Raw genomic sequence first — 25,521 nt, 5'->3', positions numbered from 1 at the left:
AATTTAGAGTTCTGCAGGGTTCGAGGAAAACACAAATCCCACAACACCACGCCGAGGAGAGTCGACGGAGTGTGTAAAGACACAGAGGGAGTGATGTGGGAGCTGAGTGACTGGTCACGCATACAGTACCAGGGTCCCGCTATCTGAACGTAAAACACGCGTGTCCGACCTGTGCGCCGCCGTCACGTGTCAGACGCGTTGACACGTGATCCGGAGGTGACAGCGCGCGCTACTCCCGACTCAAACTACATTTGACAAGCCGCGCTCAATCAGACTCTCTCTCTCACACACACACACACACACACACACCTCAGCACACTATCTCTCATGAGAGCTCGACCATGTCAACCGGCTGTGTTCTCTCCTTTATTGATTTGTTTTTTTTTCTCTCTCTTTTCTCTCACTTTTTTTTTGGTTTTGTTTCTTACCATGGGGTGTTTACAAGGCAACCTCCGGGGTCAAAGACACACACACAAGTGGAGGTGGAGGGAGAGAGAGAGAGAGAGAGAGAATGATGCGGCGCGACAGAAGGATAGAGAGGCGGAAAAGTGAGGGATAAAGAGGGGAGGATGAGATAAGAGATAAGAGGTTTGCCACCGGGGGTTATTGCCTTTTTCACACTGTGTATTGACTCACCCTGTCAGGGGGGCGGCTTTTTCTGGGTCACAGTGTCGAATAGGCACACCCGCACACTCACACAGACACAGACACACTAATCTTTCCTAACTTTTTTTTTTTTGTGTGTGTGTGCTTCTATGTTTGTTGCAGCGTACAACGAGGAGCTGGCCAAACAGAAAACAAAGTCGTATGGAGCAGCCGGGCAGCAGCAGCATCCCGTGGCCGCACGCTAATTGGCATCCTTCCTCCTGCGAGTTGCAGGGAGGGGCCCTCGGACAAACACGCCGACACAACACGCATGACCGCGGCTGAAGGACGCGGGGGCACGGAAAGAGCAGACAAGCGGGGAGAAAAGTGGAGAGGAAGCAAAGGTATCGATCAAAGGAGAGAAAAGGAGCAAGAGAGAGAGAGAGAATCGGGCGGCATCAGAGTGTCAGTTAGAGGGATGGGGGAGCGATGGGGAGACAGAGGAGGACAAGTGAAGGGGAAGACAGAGAGGAACGAGGCGTAATCCCCCCATGCCGAGTTTAATGGTTTGGCCCAGCGGTCGAGGACACTGGCGGGAGGTCTGAGGATGGATCGATCCAATCCCTCAGACAGGGGTGGAAGAAACTTTTTGTCTTTGAGAAAGAACGGCTGAAGGGTGAAGACGAGCGGCGGAGACGGGAGAGAAAGTCGGGGCGAGGGTTGGGCGGGGAGAGCAAGGCGAACGAGAGAAAAGTTTGAGAGAGAGAAAAAAAAACTGCTGAGAGGAGACTCAAGGGGAAGAACAGTTAGGTGTAGGGGTAATAGGAATTATCTCTGTAATGCTGTTTGACCATGCAGAATGCCTGGGCAATGCAGAGCACAGAACACGCTGAGTGTGTCACCCGGAGTGCCAGTCAAACTCTAATTAGAGATGCAGAGTCCGTGCAGGCAGGAAGAACCTTGTAGGTGGAAATAACCGACTGATCCCACACATTCTACACTCTATATACTAACAAAGTCAACACAAACAAACTGCTACAAAGAGCTCTGGTTTCATGCTCTCCCTCAAGCCTCCGGATTTCCTTTTAATCACAAATGCACATATGCAAACTGTCTTTATTCCAGGCTGTAGATGTGTTATTTTGAGATGGTTTAGTGTGTTTGTTTCCCCGGTAAACACACCAACCTCTTCGGCCTCCTTCCCGCTCCCTCGGGGTCACTCATCCTATGGCAACATTTGGCATGCGAGTGGTGCTACACATGTTGTAGGACAGCAGTGTGGTCTATTTTGTTGATCTGTAGCTCTGTGTTGCAACTCTGCTCTATGCTTAACTTTTCAATGTGCAATGGTGTGAATATTTATTTTGTTTATGACATATGGTTACTATAGTTTTGGGCTACAGCTTGCCCGCAGTACATTTGCTCACATATGTTGGTCAGTTTGCATCAATTATTGACAATTTTTCAGACAAAAATTCAACAGGATCACTATCGAAGGAAATGTCTAAATTTGATATTCACGGGGTTCAGATCTGTAGCTTGACCATTCAGGAGAGATGATGAAGACTCGGACATCTGTTCTAAAGACAAATCTATGGTAGCTGTGAATCGCTAGGTTGCACTGACCATGAGATATAAACTCAGAGCAGGCACCACTGTGCCCTTATCCAGACCTTAACAACTCCACAGGGTACGAATGACATCCTATCGTATGAAGACAGAGTGTCCTGGGAGAGTCATGTTTCCCTCCCACTGTAAAGAAAGTCTTTTCGTGTGATTTAGAAACAGGTTTGCTGTATTTTTCTCAGTGAACGTCTGAGAGTTAGATGCATTTTTTTGTTCATCAGTTTGAATCAACGGGATGCTATCAAGATCCTCGCAAGATTCACACTTGTGGAAGTTAAACAGGATCGCAAACAACTACGTGGTATCAACCCCCCCCCCCCCCCCCCCCCCCGCTTCATGTTCCCGGCCTTTTTAAAGACGAATAACATTTTCCTGCATCCCATCCATCTACCATCATTCACTTTTACCACCGCCCCTCCATCCCTCCATCCCTCCCCTCTCCTGGTATAAATCACATCAGTGAGCGGCGCAGCGAGCGCAGAAATCCCTTCTTTCTGAGGGAGGAGATTAGGAGAGAGCACAGACAACTGGATTTAAACAAAGATCACCTTCCCAACGGAGCTCATCCCTAAACTGGGAGCAGATTCACTCTGGACATTAAGCGTGGGTGTGTGTGTGTTAGCGAGTGTGTGAGGGAGTAAAAGTAGGACCGAGAGGTGACGAGAGAGTTGCCTGCATGTGTTTGAGTGTGTGTTTCTCTGTACACGTGTGTGTATGTGTGTGTGTGAGTGTGTCCTGGTGATAACTGCATTATAAAAAGCAATCTGCATGGAACATCTCACCCGGAATATGAAATGAGATTTGTTTTTAAGCCGGCAGAGTTCAGAGAACAATCATACGTGCAACCGACACGGGCGCACACACACACACACACACACACACACACACACACACACACACACACACACACACACACACACATTGGCCTGATAACATGTAAATACTGTCACCTGAAGGTCAGCCACCGCTGTGCTCCTGCGGATCTGTGATGCACTCCGGGAGAAGGAGGGGGAAATTTACCGTTTGTTCGGTGAACCTGCCTTATCGGGGGCGTCACCTGGAGGGACACCTACCTCACCCCCACCCCCCGTCCCACCTTTCTTCTCTGCAGGTGGCGCTGCAAATTCACCACCTCCACCCAACATGATCACAGGCCCGCTCCTGCGTCATGTGACTGTCGCATGGCTAGTAAACTGAAAACTGGACAGATTTATAGGGACGTAAAGTGTTCAGGAGGGGACCATCGCGGTACAGATAACACATCGGCCCATGATTCCTCCATACTGCATATCGATCCATTCGCATGCAAACACTCGTGCCGATCGATTCACGCGTGAGAGTGTGAGACGATTGAAGGGACGCGTCATCTCGGCCTGTCGTAATTCCCGGTAAATGGTGTTCAGATTTTCACACCCACAGCACTTCAGCCTTGCTACAGTTCATTCAGACAGTGCAGGCATGAGCGTTACCCACAGCACCGATATGCAGCTGCTGCTCATGAGGGATTCACAAAATATAATTAAAGGCAATTTATCAGCTTAATTTGCTTAATTCTTAACCAACATTTAAGGTTTTTTTTTTTCAAAGAGCCAAGGGAACCCTGTCTAAAGACACACAATCAATTACATGATTGTTACTGGATTAATCATTTAATTACCATTAATCGAGCTAAGAAAATGTGAGGCATCGTTATTTCAGATTTCATGTTCCTGACAGATTCTGCTCTATATAATCATTTTTCTTTAATGTATTTTTGAACTTTTTTTCAGACTAAACAAAGATTTGAAAAGTCAAGGTGATTTTTCAGTGTTTTCGTCATTGAAATAAAAGCTGATCGTGTGCAATACTAGAAAGTAAGTGGTTGCATGCGTGAGTGTGTTTGTGTGCCTACAGCAGCCTTGAGCACAGCAAAGAGCAGCTTATCAACAGGCTGAAGAAGACGCACTTCAACACAAATTAAAATATTCAGATTTTTCCCTTTCACAAGAAAGTTCAGATAACTTGTCTGTTTTCATTCTGGAAAATGCATCTTACACCTGCTCCCACAGTTAAAAAAAAAAAAAAAAGAATCCTGAATCTATAAAAATGCAAATGTCACAACTAGGTACAAGACTTCACTGAGTCAAAGATTCTCAGTGAACGTGTGCTGGAGGTTGCAACGTCGCGCAATCATAATGTTTAGATTCAAGGCACGCACAAAGAAACTTTTCACTCTAGAGTTAAACTGCGCACATATCACATCATTCTGCACACTGAACCTCAGACAACCCAGTGAAGAGGAGAGGAGGAGGACGGTGGCACATTCCTCCATACGTTTCTGCAGATGCGCTAAAAACCCAATGCGGACACACAAATACAAGAATATGAAGAGAGAAGCAAAAACCTCACACAAACACTCCTATCCCGACTCACGCAAACAAACACAGCTAAAAAAAAAACACGTAAACTTTGCTCTCAGGCAAAGAACAAAAGAACAAAGCCGAGCTAAAATCAGAGCACTTATCATGCATTATTAATCGCGTGCATTTGGGTTTCCCCTTAAATTACAGGGACAGTGCCCAAAAAAAACCAAGTCACAGGGCCTGTGTTTCTGGTAGATTCAAAACTACAAGTGTGTGTTTTTTTTCACAAGCACGCTTCCAGGGGCGACACTAATACCTCCTCAGTGTGGACGGCATTGCATAAGATTATTCACAGTTTATCCTTGATTTATGTAGAATCCCCTTCACTGTGTAATCAGACGGGCACTTTATGCATTCATTTAGAGCATTATTACATTCCTTTTCGCAAAAGCCACCCCTCTCCCCCATTCACTCATCCTCCTCTGTTTACATCGCCTTAATGAGCATAAGAGCAAATTTCTCATCTTACAGTTCTCAGTGCAGTTTTTTTTTTACCTGTTTGAAAATAACGCAGTCAGCACGCTCCCTAAATCCAGCGTTTTTTTCTCACAGGCCGTGGCTCTCCTGCTCTGAGAACATTTTCTGTGTAATTCTTTTTAATGTCCCTCGTGCAAAGCCGGCCTTGTCTGAGCCCTTTCAGGGGTGGCGGTGGCCTTACACTGTTTTTTGCTGGGCAAAGCGAGACATTCTAGAATTTGATGAGAGATTTTTTTATTTATTTATTTTTGGTTTAGGGTGGAGATGAAGCTGGCCTGGGATGTTGAGGTCCTGGCCTCAATCAGAATGAAGCACAGGGAGACAAAAGGAGGAAGGTGTACCGCATCTCCTTCTTGAGGGAAAGCGGGAAAAAAAAAAAAAAAAGCGTAACCTGTCTTCTAAGGCGGCGAGAAGCACCGTGATAAACGGCGGTGGCAGACAAACAAAGATCGAGGGGAATAAAAGCGGCAGTGAATGCACCACTACATTGTCACGGACGGCAGACAGTAAACAAGGCTGAGCCCCGGAGGTTTGTTCTCGGCGGCGGGACGCTGGACAGGGGGGTAAAAAATAAAGGCGGAGAAGGTTTTATGCAGCAGAGGTACGGGGACAGGGTGTAAAGTAAGTTAAGAAGCACACGAGTGGAGGAGAAGGGGACAGATAGGAGGAGAAGTGTTGTTTCGCTCGCCGGGCCCGGTCCTCCTCCGGCCCCATGATTCATTGCAAATGAAATGTCACCCTGGCAGGCAGTAATGCAGGCCGGCCCGCTCCCCTGCAGCCTAATTGAATTTTACAGGCACATAAACAACAGTCGGCCCCGGCGAAGAGAGAGAGAGAGAGAGAGAGAGAGGAAGGGAGAGAGAGAGAGAGATTATTGATGCTAGTGTTTACAGGTGGAGGCTTCTGATGTTCCATCAGAGAGTATGTAAGGGCCTCTGGGGAACCGTAGCACAAAGCGCACAGATGGAGCGGGACGCTAAAGCAGGACCGCCACCGACACGACTCCCTCAAGACACGCGCACAAATACACACATAACCACGACACTAAAGCTGCCCGCGCTCCGAGACACATATTCGCTAAATACCGCAGCACGCCTTCACTGTTAGAGGAGCTGCTAGTCAAAGATCAACGACAAAACCCACCGAGGATGCAAAACACAACTCCGAGCATATTTCACAGCACTTCCAGCAGATTGCGTAATTGTTTCAGGAAGGTTCCTGGAAAGGACTGTGTGATTTGGCACTAATTACACCGCCGGAGTCAACTACTCAGAACAAAGCACCTGAGCGCACGTGTTTGAGCATTACTGCAATCAAGTGTGCAATTCAACGAAAATGGCAACTAAAGGTTTTTTTTTCAGCAGCAAAAAGTTTATCTGTACTTGAGGTGAAATGGACCAAAGTCTCTGTTCCGAGCCAGCGAGACGCTTGAAATTGTTCTGTCAGTGCAACTCAACTGTTAGTCAGCAGCCACTGAACTCTCTGAACTGAATGTAATTACATGCATTCTGCGAGGTTCCCTGCTCGTTCCTTAAAGGAGAGGTTCAGCCAAAAATGACAATTCAGTCCTTCACAAAACATTTCTGGAGCTTTCACAGCAAAACAGCATTGCAGTATTCTCCTACACAACTGAGGTAGCTGGGGACTTGTGTTAAATCATGAATAAAAAAAAACTCATCTGGCATCATCCAAGTTTGTTGGAAGCCCCAAGATCCCCAAATTGATTTGAAAAAAGACTTTATTTTGCACCCTTGACGTCCGTGCAGCTGCTGCGGATGGGCTGCCAGCTAATGCTTTTAGCTTATCAGCTACAGATTTGCAAGATTTCGGCTGTAAAAAAAAAAAGGAGGTTAAATAACGTCTGTTCGAGTCAAATTGGGCTCTCGGGGCTTCTGGAGACTCAACATATGCCTGACTATGGATTATGGTGTTATTTGTGTTTTTTTGACAGTTTCTTACATTTTAAAACATGTCCCGTCAATGCTGCAACGTTGTTTTGCTGTGAAGCTCCAGAGATGCTTGGAACCAGCCAACTTTCCACTGGCACGAGGATGAGTAGGTAATGACTAGAATTAACTTTTAGGTAGACGAATCCTGTGCATTCTCGCTATTTTCCCTACTTTTTTAAAGAAATGGAATCATTACAAAATTGCTAGACCCATCAATAAGTCACCTTCTTCATCATCTCTATGCAAATGCACCACATGCTGAGAACTCTTCTCTGACATTTCGGTGTAAAGTGTGCTTGAGTGCGTGCTCCCCTGTCGGTTAAGTGAGATGTGCTGGCGGAGCTTTTTTCTGCAGATGACAGCTCATGAAGACGCTATAGGAACAGTCAGCAGTGTCCCCTCGGGCGGCCCCGGGGGCCAGGTCAATTTGTCCTATCCTGATAGAGGACATCACCTCCGTGACAGCAGGGCAGGTTGGCAGACAGTGAGGCATCTGCTGCACCGGGACGGACTCACTCCTGCAGCGACAGTCGATTTCTTTAAAATTAACAAACGGTATCAAGTGGTTTTCTTTGTTAGCGCTGCCATATGTTGAGTAAATATGAGGCGTGCTTGATTTTACCGAGGGGTATGCAACTTTAATTCCACTGCAATCAAATTTCTTTAATTCTCAGAATTACCGGTCCCTTAGGGGGTACAGGATAATCACTTGAAATACAAGAAAGCTTTAAAGGCACAATTAGTTCACCGTGCGGTGAGAACTGACAACAGGCGGCGTGAGTCTCTAAGAAAGCAGCACTGCTGTAAAGTAACGACGTGCATTCCTGTTACCGCCACATAAGGCCAGGAACATGGTCAACGCATACAGAGATGATGGGAGCATTTCCATAGCACTGTGTCTTTGGTGGAATGCGTAGCGCTCTTCCCTACTGCACAAAAGGAGGATAAAAAGGAAAGTGGAGATGGAGAGAGGCGAGGAAGGCATAACAAATATGCCGATCCATGTGGACGTGTTCGGCTGGAGCGTTTCTCGTCAAACTGGTGAGCCGTGATCGTCTCGGGCAGAGGTGAACCCGAACAGAAGGGGTCGGCTTCTGTTGTCGTATCGGGCCCGCGACGCTCAGGGGTGCAGCCCACGCTCGCGTCGCATTCAGATTTTCTAGACACATTGCAGAGCACAGCGACACCAGAAATCAATCCTGCGCAGCTCAAAGTGTCTGTGTTGTGTTTGTGTTCGCGTCTATACATGTGTGCTGTACGGAGCATGTGCCCGGCCTAAGCAAAAGATTTGTGTACTTCTTCCAACACCGGAAAATAGTCTATTTTGAGCTAACTCGTCAATTGACAATGCCCCCCCCCGCCTTCATTTATGGCTGAAGTACAGTTGATTCCGCTGGGTAACTACTCCTGTGCCAATTTCATCCCAGAGGAGATGGGCACTTTGAGGATGAAGAGGAGAAAGTGGGAGCCTTCAGTTCATTTACTGCCACTTACAGCTCTGACAGTCAGCCTCCTGCGGGCCCCTCTGACCAGTGGACTTACACAGACACCACATACAGAGCTGCCGCCTTTAAAGGTAAAAGGAACTGTCATTCTAAAGCTAGCAGGTGTGCTGTTCGGGGGGGGAAATCGAGAGGAAACTCTGCCTTTTGTCAGAGTGGGGATTTGAGCCGGACCCTGACACACACAGCTCTTCGGCTCTGTAAACACCGTAACTGGCAGGCCAAGGACTCCATACGATTGGAAGGTGTAGGTTTGCTGTCGTGGCCTTTTCCAAGCTGGGAACTGGAGCCCTGGTTTGCAAACACTTGGAGAAAGAGGAAGGCGAAAGGTAAAGCAGCAACACTGTGAACCGGAGAAAATGCAATTCAGACAACAGCCTTATCGATGGAGCGTGTGCAGGAATGTGTGCTTTTTTTTTTTTTACAGGAATGAGATTGTCTGTATTATGAATGAAACACTTCCTTGGCCTCCTGATGTTCTCCTGCTGACCACTGCGACGCCCCGAGTCCGAGTCCACCCTTCCCCCTCAATTCTTGTCAAGTCTCGACTATAACTCAGTAAAAGCCAAAATATTTCTGCTTTCTAGCTCTCACTTCCTGGGCTTCGACTCAACTAATGAGATTATTTGAGCCTCGAGAGAAACTCCACTTTGGGAAAACGCTTGTGTAACCAGTAACTCCGATCTGCTTCCACTCTGTCTGGAACTTGCCAACCTGTCACGCAAAATGTTTGTCTTCCTATCTAACGGCTAGCAACTGTGTGTTCTGTCTGTCTTGCAGTCGGCCCACCTGCTTATTCATCTCACTACTTAGCAGCAAGTCTGCTCGCTTCTCGCCATCTATCGCTCCTCTTCCCATCTGTCTTTCCGTCTAATAGTCCGCTGGTCGGTCTATCTACGTCTCTCTGACTTACAATTGCTGCCCCATAAACCGGGATGAGATTTATCCTTGTGCCAAATGAGAAATAACGACATAGTATAGATGAGGCTGGCGAGATGAGATTAAACGGGGGGGGGCAAATAAAAAAGCAGAGAGGGGGAGGCAGCTTGCGTGTGTGTGTCTGCAGGCATGTGAATGCACTCGGGGAAGTTATGAGCTGTCGAGTTAATTGGTGCAATAATAAACATCCATCACAGCCTCCGCAACGAGCCGCGACACCTCGCGTCCTCTTAGTGTTTTTTGATTTGGAAAAAAATGCTGAAGAGGTAAGTAATGCTTTACAGAGTGCAACGCAAGATGTGGGACTATTTTGGGATTTTAAAAAAATGGCCCCTCCAGTGTGTGTGTGTGTGTGTGTGTGTGTGTGTGTGTGTGTTTATGCTATATGTCCCTGGCTCAGCAGGACTCCACCCACCCCCTGCTGATTATGACCTTCCCTCCAAGCAGGCAGCCCTGTTTCTTTCCCCCGCACCCTTCCGACTCTCTCCATCTCTGCCCAGCCCTAAATCCCTCCGTTCCGCCGTCTCCTCCTTCCCTCGAACCGTGCTTCCCCTCCCTCCCTGCCTCCACCCTTGCCTCCGTCATCCCCTTGATCCACCCGTCCCCCCCTCTCGGTCTCACTGGATGACGCCCGCAGCACCTTGATCCAGAGCTCGGAACGTTGGGCTTCATAAATACACCATCCATCACCGCTGGCCGGGGCCGGTTAAAACCGCATGACACGCACTGCATTGATTTGGTGTGTCTGGTTGTGAGTGTGTGTGTGTGTGTGTGTGTGTGTGTGTGTGTGTGTGTTTGTCTTCTCAATGCCACGTCAACACAAACACACAGAATATACAGTGCAGCCAAACAAAAAGGTATAACATGAGCGTCGAGCCGTGCTTAAACACACACGTCGCTCGAATGATTTTCCATGTGTAATGATAAGGAACACTGAGCGTCTGTGTTGACAAACAAGCATGCGTGCGTGTGTGTGTGTGTTTCTGCATTTGTGCGTTTCCATCCGGACATTATGTATGCATCATGAGCCCACACGCAGAAGGGAAGGCAACAGCGGCAGGTGCCTAAACTGAGATGTACAGCTTGTGCGTACACATGCATGCCGCGCATGAGCAGGTCGACCAATAACTCCTCGCGCAACATTTTCTGAGTGTGTGTGTGTGTGTGTGTGTGAACCTGGCTTAACAAAAAGTGCACGGGTAAGCATGTGTGAACTCGTGCTTCCCCGTGTCTGATTTTTATTTTTTTTTTCAATCTGTGCAAACATGGCGACGGTTCACTGCGCAGCACAGACTCTCGCACTGTTCCGCCCTCTCAGTGTGTCCCTGCGTGATGGATGATAGGGAGGGGAAAATAACTAATTCAACAGTAGATTTACATTGTTCTGGATGGCGAGCGGCGCAACCCGCACAGGGACCCGGAGTGAGAACGGGAACGAGGGGGAAAGTGGGGGAGAAGTCCAGCGCCATGCACCTACAATCGCATACTCGACAAAAGCCAGTGGTCTGCCTACGTGCTGATGTTTATTTTTTGCATATGCATCACTTGATTACTAATGAACTAAAGTGGGAGGTTAAAACTATGGACTTTAAGATCGCCTATAGACGTCTGGTGGGATGTTTTGAGTCGGGTGCAGAAGATCTAAACAGGAGACCCATGAGGAGCTGAGCCGTAACAAGCAAACAGTTAACCACTGTGGGTTAGGGAAACACAACCAGAACTACTTCTCTTCGAACTTTAAAGGGAGACTAACTTATGAAAAAAAAATACTTACACAATATTACTCCAACAAATCAAAAAGTTTAATTCACAAGCAATAAAACGGCTCTTTCTTAAATTCAGTACACCCAGGGGTTTTTAAGTTATAGTCTAACTCAGTCTGGTATGACCAGTAGCTTCATTTGGCGAATGTTCAAAAGAACCTGAGACACTATACTGTATAATGAACATCGGTGAATCAGATCAATGACTTAACGGCCCCCGATCCTAACGTCCACGCTCACAGATTTGGAGTCGCGTTCCCAGGTAGCCTGTGGAAGGGTTCAGGGCCGTCCCGCTGTCAAATCATGACACTACGGCCGAGTCTGGTCAGTTTTACCAGTATAGCACCCATTCACAACAAAAGCTGTCACATAACACTTTTCAGTCACAGCAGGTTACGTTCCCCGATAAGCTGGCACTTGGGCGATAGCGGTGAGAGAAAACTGCCAATCTTGTCACTTTCTGCCACCGTTCACTGTGAGTTACAAACTTTATTACCTTAATAACCACCTCAAAGGAGATGTTCAATCACTTTCCCTCTGACTTTACTACAGCCCAAGTTTTTTTTTTTTTCTTTCTGGGGATCCGCCATCTATCGTATGTAAAGATGGATGACATGACAGCCCTCCAAGTGTAAAGGCCAACATATCTCTTTTGACAAGTTTGTTTTTAATGAGTTATTTGATGCTATAAAAAGAGGGTTTGCAGCATGAGTGACAGCTGAGCCCTGGCACCATGAGTCAGGTCGGTGGATGGGCGGGGGAACTCCATAACCCGATCACAGACTTTTGGTCTAGATTGATGTCACTGACACAAGATGGCAGCACTCCTGTCCGGACATTTTGGCTCCATTTTTGTAGCCAGTGGAGACATATTTATATACAGTATGTCAATGGGATCCACCATCTAGTGCCTATTCTTCAGCACTAAAGAAAAATGTATTGCCACCAAAGATGGTTTGTAATCTGTACAGTGGGAGGAATCTGTCTCCTATAGCACAGAGTATGAGGAAGTGTTTTAATAAGATCTTAAAGGAGGCATATTATACATTTTCTTCTCTTCCTTCAGTGTTGTACATAAGTTCTTGCGCAGGTAAAAGCCCCGGAAGCTCTTTTCTCCCACAGAAAACACTGTTCCTGAAATGCCTCGCCACACATATGCACTTACAGTATATGCCTAAAAGCTAGGTCGGCATGTAGGAATTAATTTTGCCCAGCTGCTCTGTTGGTGTTGTTGGCAGTGCTGGCTCAGGCATGTGTGAGCTGACCAATCAGAGCAAGGGACAACTAACAGTGAAGACTTCTGTGTTTTTTGAGCATTAAAGCTTGTAAACCTATTCGAGTAGTAACCCAAAATAAAATTATTAACCTGAAAAAGCCAATACTACACTTACAAAGAACAGAGACAAGGACAAAAAGTAAAAAGGGGTGTTGGAGTATGAGCAACAACCTGAGAGGGATTCAGGCACCAGGAAGATTGTTATCATTTTGTGTCCTTTAGAGACACTTTGACAAAGATTAGACTTTCTATTCAGAGGGGTGGTCAGTTTTCCCTCTTTGTTACACAGTGGTGTTTGGATGTCACAGTGAAATTAAACCTTGTTGAGCCAAGACGAGAAAGCTCCGAGACGTTCAGGCTGTCATCTCTCAATTTTTTTTGTGTGGGCAGTCGCGTTTTGCTACTCTTGTGAGAACCTGACAGATTCAAGGCAATCAAGGAAATCTCTTTGTGGTAAGTCTCCGTCCACGTGCATGTATACGGGATAACCCACGTCTGCCATCCTCCCTCTCTCTCTCTCTCCCCCCATCTCTGTCTCTACCCACCTCACGCCACCCCCCTCCCCCAATCTCTCGGTGCGCCGGTGGACCACAGGCTCGGCAGGAGACCTCTATACCACAGCACAGTGGAAATGTCACCCATAACACTCGCCTCAGGATGCCAATCACTTCACGCTGCTCCCCACTGCGAGGGTGTGTGTGTGTGTGTGTGTGTGTGTGTGTGTGTGTGTGTGTGAGAGAGAGAGAAAGACCAACGAATGAGTGGATGCGTGCAAAGAGAGCATGTAACAATTATTGATATAGTGTGCGCACCAAATCCCCCACATCTCTACCAGAATATAAAACAGGATTCAGCCAAAAGTGAAAGTCTAGATTTATGTTCTTCATGTTTCCGCTCGGTGATGCGTGAGCCTCCGGGTGCTAATGAGCCCGTCCGTCCGAGCGGATTGCGGGTTGCCTGGTCAATAAGAGGACTACAGGTGTTTGTGGAACTTTGCATGATTATACATCAAAACAATGAGTCTGTGTGTGCGTGTGTGTGTCTGCTGAGTGGTAAGCAGCCTTTGGTAAGGCGTGAAGACTGAAACAGATGGAGTGGGGTTATGGACAAATAACGCACATGAGCCTGCGAGAGAGTGGGAGTAAGCCCATGTCTGAGCGCGCATATGTGGTGTTGTTTGCATTTCAGGCACGCGTGTCCTACTGTGCGAGTGTGTGGACATGCAAATGCACGTGTCAAAGAAAAATTCCAGCGCACGTTTACGCGCATATGTGTGGGCGTGTGGAATCATGAGCGTGCATGTAAGGAGGCGGGGGGGGAGCGCAGGTGGACTGGAAATGCCATTTTTATTGGGCTCTGGTGTGTATCGGTGAGCACGATGGAGGACACGCAATGGGTTAGGTGACGGCGAACAACAACAAAACGAGGAGGGCGGGGGGATGGAGAGCCAAGCTGGCACAGGCTGGCAGGCCAGACTCCCTGTGCAGCCAGGGGGGAGGGCACTCTGTCCTCACGGCAGGCCCCTCTGCAGAGCTGTGAATACAGAGACAACAGCCGGCACACACAGTCCCATATGATGGAGTGGCTACAAACAGTGATGGCACCGCAGTCTGTCACATGCGAGCACACATGTACAAATGCACAAAATGAGTTTGTGTCATCTGAGGTTTATTTCTAATAAATGACGACTGCGCTTTTAGTATTGGATAATCATCCATCACACGGCTCATGCACATGCTCGATGACCTAAAACCATGAAAGTATTTCATGTTATGAAGCTGAGATATTAACAATGACATGGATGGACCCCAATCTTGGAACACTGGGTCCAGGTCTCTTAATGTATCCATGGTGGGATGTGTGGCCACAGGAAGCAGCATCTCTCAAAAAAAGCATTATTAAAAACAGTGAACTGATTGTCCACATGTATGAAAACTGTCTTTGATCATGAAGCCTACGGTTACTTGACAAATCAATCAGGTGTATGAACTACACAGCTGGTAGATCCGTGTTAGATCCTGAGAAACTGTATCCTGTATCAATGTTTTTTTCTTACACAAGGAGAGAACTAACTTTATCTAAGCCGAATTCACAAGACGACCCAACTAATTAAGAATTTATCACAGAAAGCGTTACACACAAGTTATAAAGTTTTTCCTAACGAAACAACTTACGAAATGTAGAGATTTTGTAATGGAGTCTGGGGAATTTATCTCCCTATCAATCTCCTTCCACTGGCCATTCAAATGAATACAAAATGCACCCCATATACTGTGACGTCATTATATAGACCGACCTCGCAGGATTCCCAACTGTGACAGACGTCCAGCGTCACTGGTGGGATGTCGGGATCTCATGGCGAGAGCTGCAGTTCATTTTATTATCTCTTCCACAACACTTCTCCCCATCGGGTTTGGATTCATTTAACTCAAGACAACTCAGATGTCACCGTATGACTCACGTGACTCCGACAAGACAATCAAAATAATCCTCATTAATCAACACGACTGCTGGAGCGGTTTGAATGAGCGACAAACACCCTCCCGACTCATTCTGCAAAGCCACTTACCTTTTGACTTAGAGACATTAAAGATATTTCTTTTTCCATTTCGCTCCTGTGACCACGCCGAGACCTGCATGCTACTTTTAATTACGGCTTTAATGCCATTCCTGTTAAGTCTTACTTGTGAATGACTGCGTGCGCCACTGTGCTCGTCTTCTTTTGAGCATTTCCACAGAATAAGTAGGTTTCGCGGAGGTTAAATGGGATCAGACAGATATATAGAGTGATCCCACATCAATTTGAACAGATGGAAAGTTATTAGCGGAGGTTGAATGGGGATGGAAGGAGGTGATTGTGGGACAGCAGGGCAATTGCTCGACAGTGCCTCGTCACCTGCAATATATCATTTTTGAAAAGGAGGAGGAGGGATCCACGTGAATGGCAGCCAAGTTGCTTGAACACATCTATGCGTTGGTTTTTCTGCGTACGGCGCTCAGTGGGCAGGGAGAAGGAGCCGCTCGACTACTTCCAGAGGCTGTCCCCACATGACACACTTGCATGTGCTCCTGTACTCGCAAGCTGTCTCGGGCACCAGCCTCCCTCTGTCGCGTCACTTCAGGACATCAAGAATTACATAACCTGACATCATCAGACTTATCTTCGGGGCTTGAGGCAGCTCGTCCTCAAGCAAACCTTCAACTTGTCAGAGTTTCACCCGGGATTTACAAAAAAAAAGCCCCGTCAGCAAATGCTACCCAAAGTCACATCTTTGAACAAACAGCGGAGGCAGCTGGGGACGCACATAACTTGACACAGCAGGTTAAAATCACAGGAAAGGTCTCTGTCGGGTCATTATTTCTTGTCTGGGTAAACAAAAACAAAAACAAAAAAGATTGTGTAGACAAAGAAACAGCAGCAAGACATTCTTATGCAACCGCTTAACACAGCCTTCAACCATCAAACTATCATTTTCTTTAATAATGTGTTTTGACATTAAGAGAGACACACTGTAAAAATTATTGGGCTGGTTAAACTTAAAATATTAAGTTCAACTGCTGCCTTAAAAACATAAGTAAACTCAACTTTGACAACAGCTTTACTTCAACTCAGGATGGGAAGTTATACAAGTTGCTTAATCAATGATCATTTGTTGTTTGAACTTGATACTCTGAGTTGAAATAACTTACCATGTTACATAATGCATTGAGAAAACTTACTTTTTCTTGTCAAAGAAACCTACAATTATAAGTTATTTCAACTCACACAATTCATTTATACTAGTTGTTAACTCATAATTTTGTGTTGTTTGAACTTGATACTCCGAGTTGTGACTATTAACTATATTACATTATACATTTGAAAAAATTTGCTTTGGCTTGTCAAACCAATATACAATTACACAGTCTTTCAACCCACATTTTCCAGTTTAACTAACTATACTCATACCAATTGCCTTTTCAAGTTACATTAACTCATGTTTTTAAGGCAGCAACTGAACTTATTATTGCAAATTAAGTAGACTAATGTTTTCAATTTGTATCCCATCTTAAATACCAACAACCCATCAAATTAAGTTGAAATTTCACAATTCATTATATTGATTACAAGTAAATGATAGAAACAAGTTATGATAACTTATTGAGCTTAACAGTTTTTACAGTGTAGAGATTCTGTCTCTGAAGATATTCATGACTGTAAAAAACCCCACATCTCATCATCTGATTGGTAGCTTGGTCATTTGGTTGGTGGGATAGGTGTTTGTTTGGTTGGTTGTCAGATCGGTTGGCTGGTTGGGAGGGTTGGTTGGTTGGTTTGTCAACAGGATCACACAAAAACTACTTAACAAATTCTCATGAGCGTTGGATGGAGGATAGGTCTCAGCCCAGACTAGACCCCATTAACTTTCAGTGTTGATCTGAATAAAGGCACAGACCCAAGATTGTCTTTTTATCTTCATTTACTTTAACATTCCGAGATTAGCCATTTTCTTTTGCGGGTGTTTGAATATCCAGAGTGACACAGGGCTATCAAGTTTGACATTGGCTTTGGCTTGGTGCCATTTTAGGTATTATAATATTACATATTTATCGTGGTAGTAGTAGTAACCTATTATTCAGTTTCAACATTGTATATTCTACTTTAAATCTTTCAGCACTTGCCTGATTAAATAGAGGGCTTCTATCAAAAAAAAAAAAAAAAACACAAAAAAAAAACAACTCAACTTTTTATGTGGTAAGAAGAAAAGCTCTGTTTTCAGTTTTGTGGTGATGCATTTTTCAGATACAGGTTTATTTTTTTTTTTAATTGTTTATTTTAGCTTAAGCAGAAGGAGAATTCTCTCAATCCACTGAAGGATTACGAATATGTGTAAATTCAAAATCACCAAAAATGGAGACTGGATGGTTTCTCACTGAATAACAATGATTTGTGAAAATATGCACAATGTCTTTGGGTGAAAATAACATGCTTCTTACAGTCAAATATGTCTCTTAGGAGGAGAAAAAAAATACTGCTGCTGTTATCGGCTGTGCTGTTAATCTTCCCTCATTGTCACAATTTTGATTTATATTCTATTGTGCCTCCTGTAGTTAATTTCTATTTGCTGCTGACAAAGGGGAACATTGTATTTCTCATTCTCACCTATGCTAGGTTTACATATTGTGCTTTTAACCCCATGATTTGAAATAATGAATCATGTAGTGAGTAAATATAATGAACAACCACATGCATGTTATCGGCTGGTTTGGTAGGTTCCTTGAATTGCTCCTTGAATTCCTGAAAATACAGAAAACAGAGGAGAAAAGAAGGAAAGGAAAGGAAAGGAAAGGAAAGAATGCAACGACAAGCGAGCTGTCTTGTTTGTCTTGATAATCTTGTTTTATGCCGGACTGACATCATACCCGTCATTTACTTTCCATCCAACAGTTCCTCTCGCAGGATCCTTAACTGGATGTACGATTCAGCTCAGTGGTCATGAGTGAGGCGGAGGAGAAATGAGGCTGTCATGTCGGTTGAGTTAGCAACATGATTAAGCTGGATGCCAACCTTTTCTAACTTTGATGCATTCATGTCGGCTGTGTTTAATTCATGAGTCCAATGTGGAAGGATTGAAAGTGGTAAGGGAGAGGAGGAGAGGAGGATAGGAGGAGAGAGGGGATGTCGTAATTTGCTCGTTTGATTCTGCCTGTGGCCAAAGTTGACATCTTCTCATCCTGCTTTACATCCTTTATCTCTAGCCTCTTTTATTTATCAGTAACCCCGGTGACCTGAACTTTCTCTCTCCCCCATCTCAACATTAATCTTTCAAAGGAGACCGATTACGCTTTTTCTTTTTTCCTCTCCTTTTCCTTCTGTGTTTTATATCTATTCTCGTGCATGTAAAGGATCTTGAAAGTTAAAAAAAGTTCAAAGTCCAACAGAAGCTCCCGTTTCCCACAGAAAGCACTGCTCCTAAAACGCCTCGTCGGTAGCCCCGCCTTTACTTTGGTGACTCTGTGAAATCACACTAGATCACCATGTCACATGTTTGCATGATTTATACCTAGAATTTAAATAGCAAAGCTGCTCTGTTGCTGTTTCCAGAGCTGAGTCAGGCATGTGTGAGCTGACCAATCAGAGTAGACTGGGTATTCATGAGCCTTAAAGAGACAAGCGCTAAAACATAATGTTTCCTTTAACTTTCTCTGTTTTACACTTCAAACCTCTCATCTTTACTCTCATCCGACACGTATCTCTTCCCACGTTTTTTCCCCCCCATCCTCCCCTCTTTCTTCACTCTCATTCCCATCCCTCTGAGGAGTCTCTCCGCGCCGCCATCGTGCACCTTTGAACTCATCCTCAGCTTTTACAACTCATATTTTATGCAACCGCTTCCTATGCACTGCAGCTGACATCTCCGTGTGTTCCCTACTATATTTTTCTTCTCCCTTTTTTTCTCATTTACGCCCCAAACCCATGACGTCATCTGCTTTCTTCTTGTCCTTTGCATCCCTCCCTTATTTCCTTGCATCATTCTCCCTAGGTGAAGGAAGGCAGGGGAAGGATGAATAGTGAACACTTGGCCTCCCTCCAGCTCGCATTTTTCAATAACCAAGAGTCATTTTTAATGGTCCGTCCTGCGAGGTGCATGTGCGCCTACACTAGTATGTCTACGCACTTACCTCAGTGTGGGCAAACGTCTGTCAGTCCGAGTGTGTATTTACGCCACCCGCCCACTTGTTGTATGGCCAGCTGACTAAATAAATACATCAGGCCCGAAAAGAACACATTTGTCCGTCTCCCCCTGGCGAATGTGAATTATTTAACATGAAAGCCGGGGAGAGAGATGACTAACAGGAGCGGGTGACGTGGCTGGAGAGGAGAGAGATGGAGAAGGATGGAGGATGGAGGGAAGGGGGAGGGAGGAGGACCAGATGGGCAGCGCTGGCACCGAGCCAGAGGGAGCCGGTATAAAGAAGAGGGGTAAAAGGAGTGTGTTTAAAAAGAGAGGAATGGGAATGGATGGAGCTCGAGGAGGGAACGCGGGGATTGTGTAAGTGACGGCGGTTTCTGAGAGGGAGCTTTTGTGTGATGGCGCAAATCAATCGCAGGGGAAGCGAGAGTGGGGAAGAGAGGGAGAAAACAAAAGTCAAGAACGAAAATAGGAAGCGACCCCTGTCTGAGACAAAAGAGTCAGGGAGGACATGACAGGAAGTGACAATAGACAGAGGGGAGGATGAGTGTAACAGAGGGAGCGACTTGAGAAACATATGATTGGCCACTGGTGCCAGAATTTGAGCACAGGCCAATGCACACACACATACACACACACACGCTCTCGCTCTCTGCTGCATACACACATCAGATGAATCGCGTGAGCTTCTCCCAGCCCGTTAACCTGACTCACCCCACCTCACCCCTGCCACATGGTCCTCATGGGGGTGGTGGTGAGGGGAGGAGGTTTTTGGGAGAGACAGAAAGCAGCATGTGAGAGGGAATATTGAAAAGAGGGAGAAAGTGAGAAAGGGCGGGGGAGCATGAAGGCAACCCAACAGACGCTTTCAGAGGAAGCCATGTCGCACCGGCGGAGATCAGTGGGATAGAGATGAAGTGCACACCTCTTACGGGAGAGCACCGGGGCAGGGGGGTAAATGGAGGGAAGTAAAGACACGAAACATGGGGGGGAGGAGAAGGGAGGCTTGAAGTAAATTATAGAGAGAAGGGGAGCAATGGGAAAGGAAATAAGCGGGGCGGTGAATGCGCCTGGAGCCAGTTTTGTGGAGCAGCAAACAACGGAGATAATAAGAGAACGCGCTGAAGGCGTGCGCCACACTCGGTAATTATACAAAAAAAGAGCGGCGCCGCCTTAATTAGAACAGGATGGAGCTTGTGAGCGCGACACCAACACACACGCGGAAATGCGGCACTCGCAAGGTAAAAGTCATTACATAATTCATCTTTCCCCTCGGCCCGTTCCCGCTTTTGGCACTTCATTACGAGATGAGAAACACACCCGTGCTCATCATCGCTGGGTAGGGTCAAGATATAGTAACAGTTCTGCGTGTGGATGCTTCTCCACTGCAAGTATATCACTCCTAACTGCTCTGTTTGTTAATTCCATCTTCCTCCTCTAAGGCACTTTATTACACAAGAGGAAAGCTGACCAGGCACATATGCTAATTCACCAGTAAGGCCCTCATTCACATTTATACTCCTCTTCACGTTCACAACTCGCGGCTGGTCAAGTGCCACCGCAGCGTCCCAGTCTTCTCCGTGACGAGGGATTAAGTGTTCCTGTCATTGTGTTACGATGCCAGGATTCTCTCTATTCATTCGCTCGTTCTCTCTCTCTCTCTCTCCCTCTAGTTTATTTGCCGTAACTCGATTTTTAAGAGACAAAGCGAGGGGACTCATAATGATAGAATTTTAACCAACGTAAGCATTTGTTTTGTTTTGGCTTTTACTCCGAGTGGGTATTAATCACAAGCAGGGGAGTTTCTTATTTGAGTGGATTTGAGTGTTTTGCTGGTCGAAAAGCCTCGCTGACATGTTTGTCTGCATAATTTACAGCAGATTGATGATTATTGTTACTGTCTGAGAGACCGCTGATCCGTGTTGACTTTTATGCAGTTTCATGTGCTTGTTAATGAAGCTAATGTGACTGCAGACGTTGAGCTCGGGCCTGTTTGGTTTCTTTTTTCCTCATGAAGAAAATAACAAACATTGGCAGTTGCGTTACTCTAAATGAATCTAGTGTTGTCTGGGTGTGTTGGGACTGTACCGCTGCGTGTGGTAGTCATCTTTGTCCCGACTGCACAACACTATCTACTTACAGCATTATCAGTAGCTACTCACCGACTATTCAATACTATTGACCCGCACTGAGACACTTAATGCATCTGCTCTCACTCCGTCGCAGAAATAGACCCCGGGAGTAAATAAGACATAGTTCCACGAGCTGTGCTAACTGTGCGCAAACATGCAGAGAAACTGGTGGGACATTGTGTTTATGTGATCGCTCTGCTCCACACGCATTTCATTTATGTTTCACTGTGGTCGGCAAGGCATGCTCTCAGAGCCCACGTGCGTCAGGGCGAGGGCGGCGCACTCAAGCTGTGGCGGCGCTATCCGTTTCTATCAGCAGCCTCAGTGTGTCTCTCTCACACACAGAATGACATCAACCAAAATGTTAGTGTGTGTGTGTGTGTGGCTGCACACACACACACACACAGCAGCACGCTGTGTGTGTGTCCTTATTATATGTGTGTATGAGCAGTCCCAGCGCAATTCCTCAGTTTAGTGGAGCATTACGGCTGATCAATAGCTCTGGTGCGGTGGGAGATGTCGGGGTAGAGGCTGCATATTCATACCACTACAGCTGAACTGAGAGATTAGTCACTACGGGGGAAGTGTGTGTGCGTGTGTGTGTGTATGTGTTGATATGTGTGTATGGGTAGATCAGTCTTAAAAGAAAGTGGCAGGCCCTGTCACCTGGTAGACCACACCACTGCTCACTTAACTGTCACCAGGGGAAGGTCAAGAACTAAAGAGTCGGCATCTCCCGCGGTGCCGTCACCGGTCTCCACCGTCCTCGTCTGCCCGGCTCGTTTCCTGCTCTCTCCTGACTTCGCTCATTACTACTCTCGTTTGTCAGATTTCACCGTTTTCGGCTCCACTTTTATTGTCGAAAAGGCATCTTCGGTAATTACGTGAAAACAGGTCAAGCACGACACACTTTGCTCACGCACAGACCGACTGCCAATACCAGTGAGTGGCGCTTATCTCCGACTGTCGAACACTTAGCGTGAGGGCAGGAGCTCTGCACGGCAGCCGAAGTTCTGCATGATTTATGATCAACAGAGTTACTTTCACTAATACTCTTTTCTCATTTCACTCTGACTTTCATTCCGGTTGCTCTCTAAAAAGACGAGTTTGTTCAGAAAAATATGCAAAGCGACGAGCGGTGCGGCGTGTTTGGAAGAGCCTGAGTACTGTAACGGCTCCTCGTTAACTTTGCCCAATGTTGAAAGGACACGAGCGGCTGTGAAGTGAACACAGCGTTCTTCTTTGTAAGCTTGCCTCTGTCTGTCGTCTTTCCAGGTGTCTCTCACTTTCCCTTACCCACCTGTATTTTTATTTTTTTCATTTTCTGCCTTTGTTGTGCTTCCAAAAACACCATCGTCAAAAAAGATACACAATTTCTTCCCAAACTTCTTGGACCATATGCCACTGCCTCTTTTCATCAGATTTTAAGTTGCGTGTGCGCAGGCTGCCGTTAGATAAATCTAAGTGTCTGTGGGACAAGCCTGCGCTTCCACTCACACAGCAGCCATAAATGGATATAGACACATTTTCCCATCAATACTTCTGTCTGCTCCGCCACCTATTTGAGACCTGTCGATGGAAAGAACTGCAAAGAGGAGGTGCTATTGTACGAATTGTGCCACGCCGTTCGATGATCTCTAACAAAGCAGCTGGCCCTGAACGCCGCCTGTATCATTATCTCATCGTCGTCTGTAGGCTTTTCAATCAACGCCAATTAGTATTAGAAAGGTAATCACTGGTTTTGTTTATGGTATCAATATCGAGAGAGCTTCACAATAAAAAGGGCCAAAATGAAAAGAAATGGGATAAAATACAAGCACATGGAAATAAAATGATGCCTCTAATAAATTAAAGGGTAACTCCTCCAGTTTTACACGTTAAAGTGTGTTTATAGGTCCTTGGGAGTACTACCGCTATGTGTGAAAGTAGTGTAAAGCCTTTTGTGGCTCCAGAGGAAGCTGCATCTACTCTGATAAACTGCCTCCAGTGATGTCACTCGGTTTCTAAGTTGCATTATGGGTAATGTAGTCACCAGGACGAAAGAATGAGTGGAACAAAAAAGGCGATATGTTGATTTTTGACATTAGTTTTTAAACAGTTATGAAAGTGCAAAGCTCAGTGGACTGCCTTTCAAAAAAACCTGGCACCGATATTACCCACAATGCACCTCAGCCACTAAGTGAGATCACTGGAGGCAGTTTATCAGATTACATGCAGCTCCCTCTTGAGCCACAAATGGCTTCACATGACTTTTTTCACATATGCAGTTGTAATCCACGAGACCTGTAACCACATTTTAATGTGTAAAAATGACGGAGTGACCCTTTATTTGGTGCGCTCAATTATACAGATTCCTTGCGGTGTGCACATCCTCTTTGCAGATTCTTCTTATTAAAGATAATAAGATAACACCCAGTGAGCATGTTTCCACTGAAAAGACCAGAAAGGGAGAGTTTCTTCACCGACTGCTTGAAGAATTTAATTAAATATTCACATTCAGACCATATTTCACTGGGATTTGCAGTTCTGGCTTTCAACTTTTAAATTTGGATGTGGTTTCTCAGTCGGGCTCCAAAATAAAAAAAATTTAAAAATGCTCTCATTTGCACATTATAGATGATAAAAAGGTGTCTCGAAGCAGAGTCAGGGGATCGAAACCACCAGTCGCCCGAAAATCATCTGAAGATTTTGTAACACAATAAGCTCAAGGTGAAGATCACTACCAGAAAAAAACAGAGCAGCAAGTCGGTGCCGTAGATCTGATAGCGAACATCAACCACAGCAACATCAGAAGAGTTCAGCGCTTCCTACTAAATCTGCCCTCCAATTAAAATGCACGGAGTCTGTTGTCCGGTGACTACAACGCCCACGTCGCATTGCACAACAATGCAAGATGGGGTGTGAAAGCTAACAGCGACAGTCAGCCGACCAAACTGCTGCTGCTGTATGAGCAATGGGCCGTGACAAAAGATCCCAATACTGTCCCTCTGTGTTTACGTCAGAGCGCTACACCCCACGCCGCCCACCGGCTTCACACCGACAGCGCTCCATGTAAGTGTGCATTTGTGCATGTGGAGGCTACAAGAAATGTAAGAAGGAGAGGCCGCGGTGTTAAACTCGGTGAGGAAAGAGCACATTAGTCACCGGGTCACACGTTCTGACTGTTCAGCCTTACGGATCACACGCCGCGCCTCGCATGTCGATGTGTGTGACAACATCCTTTCGAACGTACGCATGAAACAAGGCGACGCCGAGGCCCTCAGCATCGACACGGGCGTCAGCGGTGAACAAAAAGGGCAGACGTGAGTCGAAATCGGGCGACAGAAAGAGGCCTCCCTGAGCTTCTATTGTCCGTCCCTTAAGAGTAATGTCCACTCTGCGTCTTCCTCTTTGTCTCAGCGCTTGTTAACAGCGCCGTCGCTTTGATTTCTCCCCGCTCACATGCAATCCTGTCGACCATCCTTCATCACTCTCGCAGTATCTCCGCCGCTCCCGCGTCTCTTTTCATATGGATCAACCCCTCACCGCTCTCTCATCCTCCCTCTGTTCTTTTAATCTGCACAGCCTCGCTTGGTCCTCTGCTTTCCATTCTCTCCTCGCATGCCTTCCCCTCTTCTGTCTCACTAAAGAAATCTTCATCTTTTTAAAGCCTTTTTTTTTTGGTCTATAATTGAGTCTAAAAGGTATTATTTTCTTCAATGGGAGCTCCGTCAGTTTTACACATTAAAGCATGTTTACAGCTTCGGGGGGGAAAATATCTGAAATTCCAGTGGTTTGGAGTAAGAAAGGAGCGAGTTTAGCGGCCCTTTGTAGCACCACCTCTCATCTCCGCTTGAGATTAGCAGCTTGAGGCTATATTAGCCGCTATTAGCACATCACACCTGGAACCGGGTTGGACTGTGGAGAATGTAATGTAGAATTAAGAAAGAGAGTATCTCTGCTTCTGCCGCATCAACTGTGCTCCTTTATTTTTTAATCAAAACTCCCCATCCTGAATCAAAAGTGCCCACTTGAATGCCCCTATAGTATAAGGTATAAGGTTTCCTCTGGGGTGCCCTTCCATTGGACAAAATGTGCCCCACTGCATGCACCTGGTGCCCTTTTGATTTTTTTTTTGCCCCTGCCCCTCAAACATCCCGTGTCTGCTCCTGCTTAGCATATCCCTTTCACAAGCCAGGTGCACAGGAAAGGGACAA

General features: G+C 46.0%; 1 protein-coding gene across 2 annotated transcripts in view; it reads right to left on the bottom strand.

Moving 5' to 3' along the window:
• LOC119016766 (ephrin type-A receptor 7) overlaps nucleotides 1-25,521 on the bottom strand; it is a 166,011-nt gene that overhangs the window by 96,056 nt on the left and 44,434 nt on the right. The window lies entirely within an intron of this gene.

The sequence above is a fragment of the Acanthopagrus latus genome, chromosome 3 (assembly GCF_904848185.1).
Source record: "Acanthopagrus latus isolate v.2019 chromosome 3, fAcaLat1.1, whole genome shotgun sequence".
In the NCBI taxonomy this organism is placed as follows: Eukaryota; Metazoa; Chordata; class Actinopteri; order Spariformes; family Sparidae; genus Acanthopagrus; species Acanthopagrus latus.
This window is presented reverse-complemented; position numbering and strand designations above follow the sequence as displayed.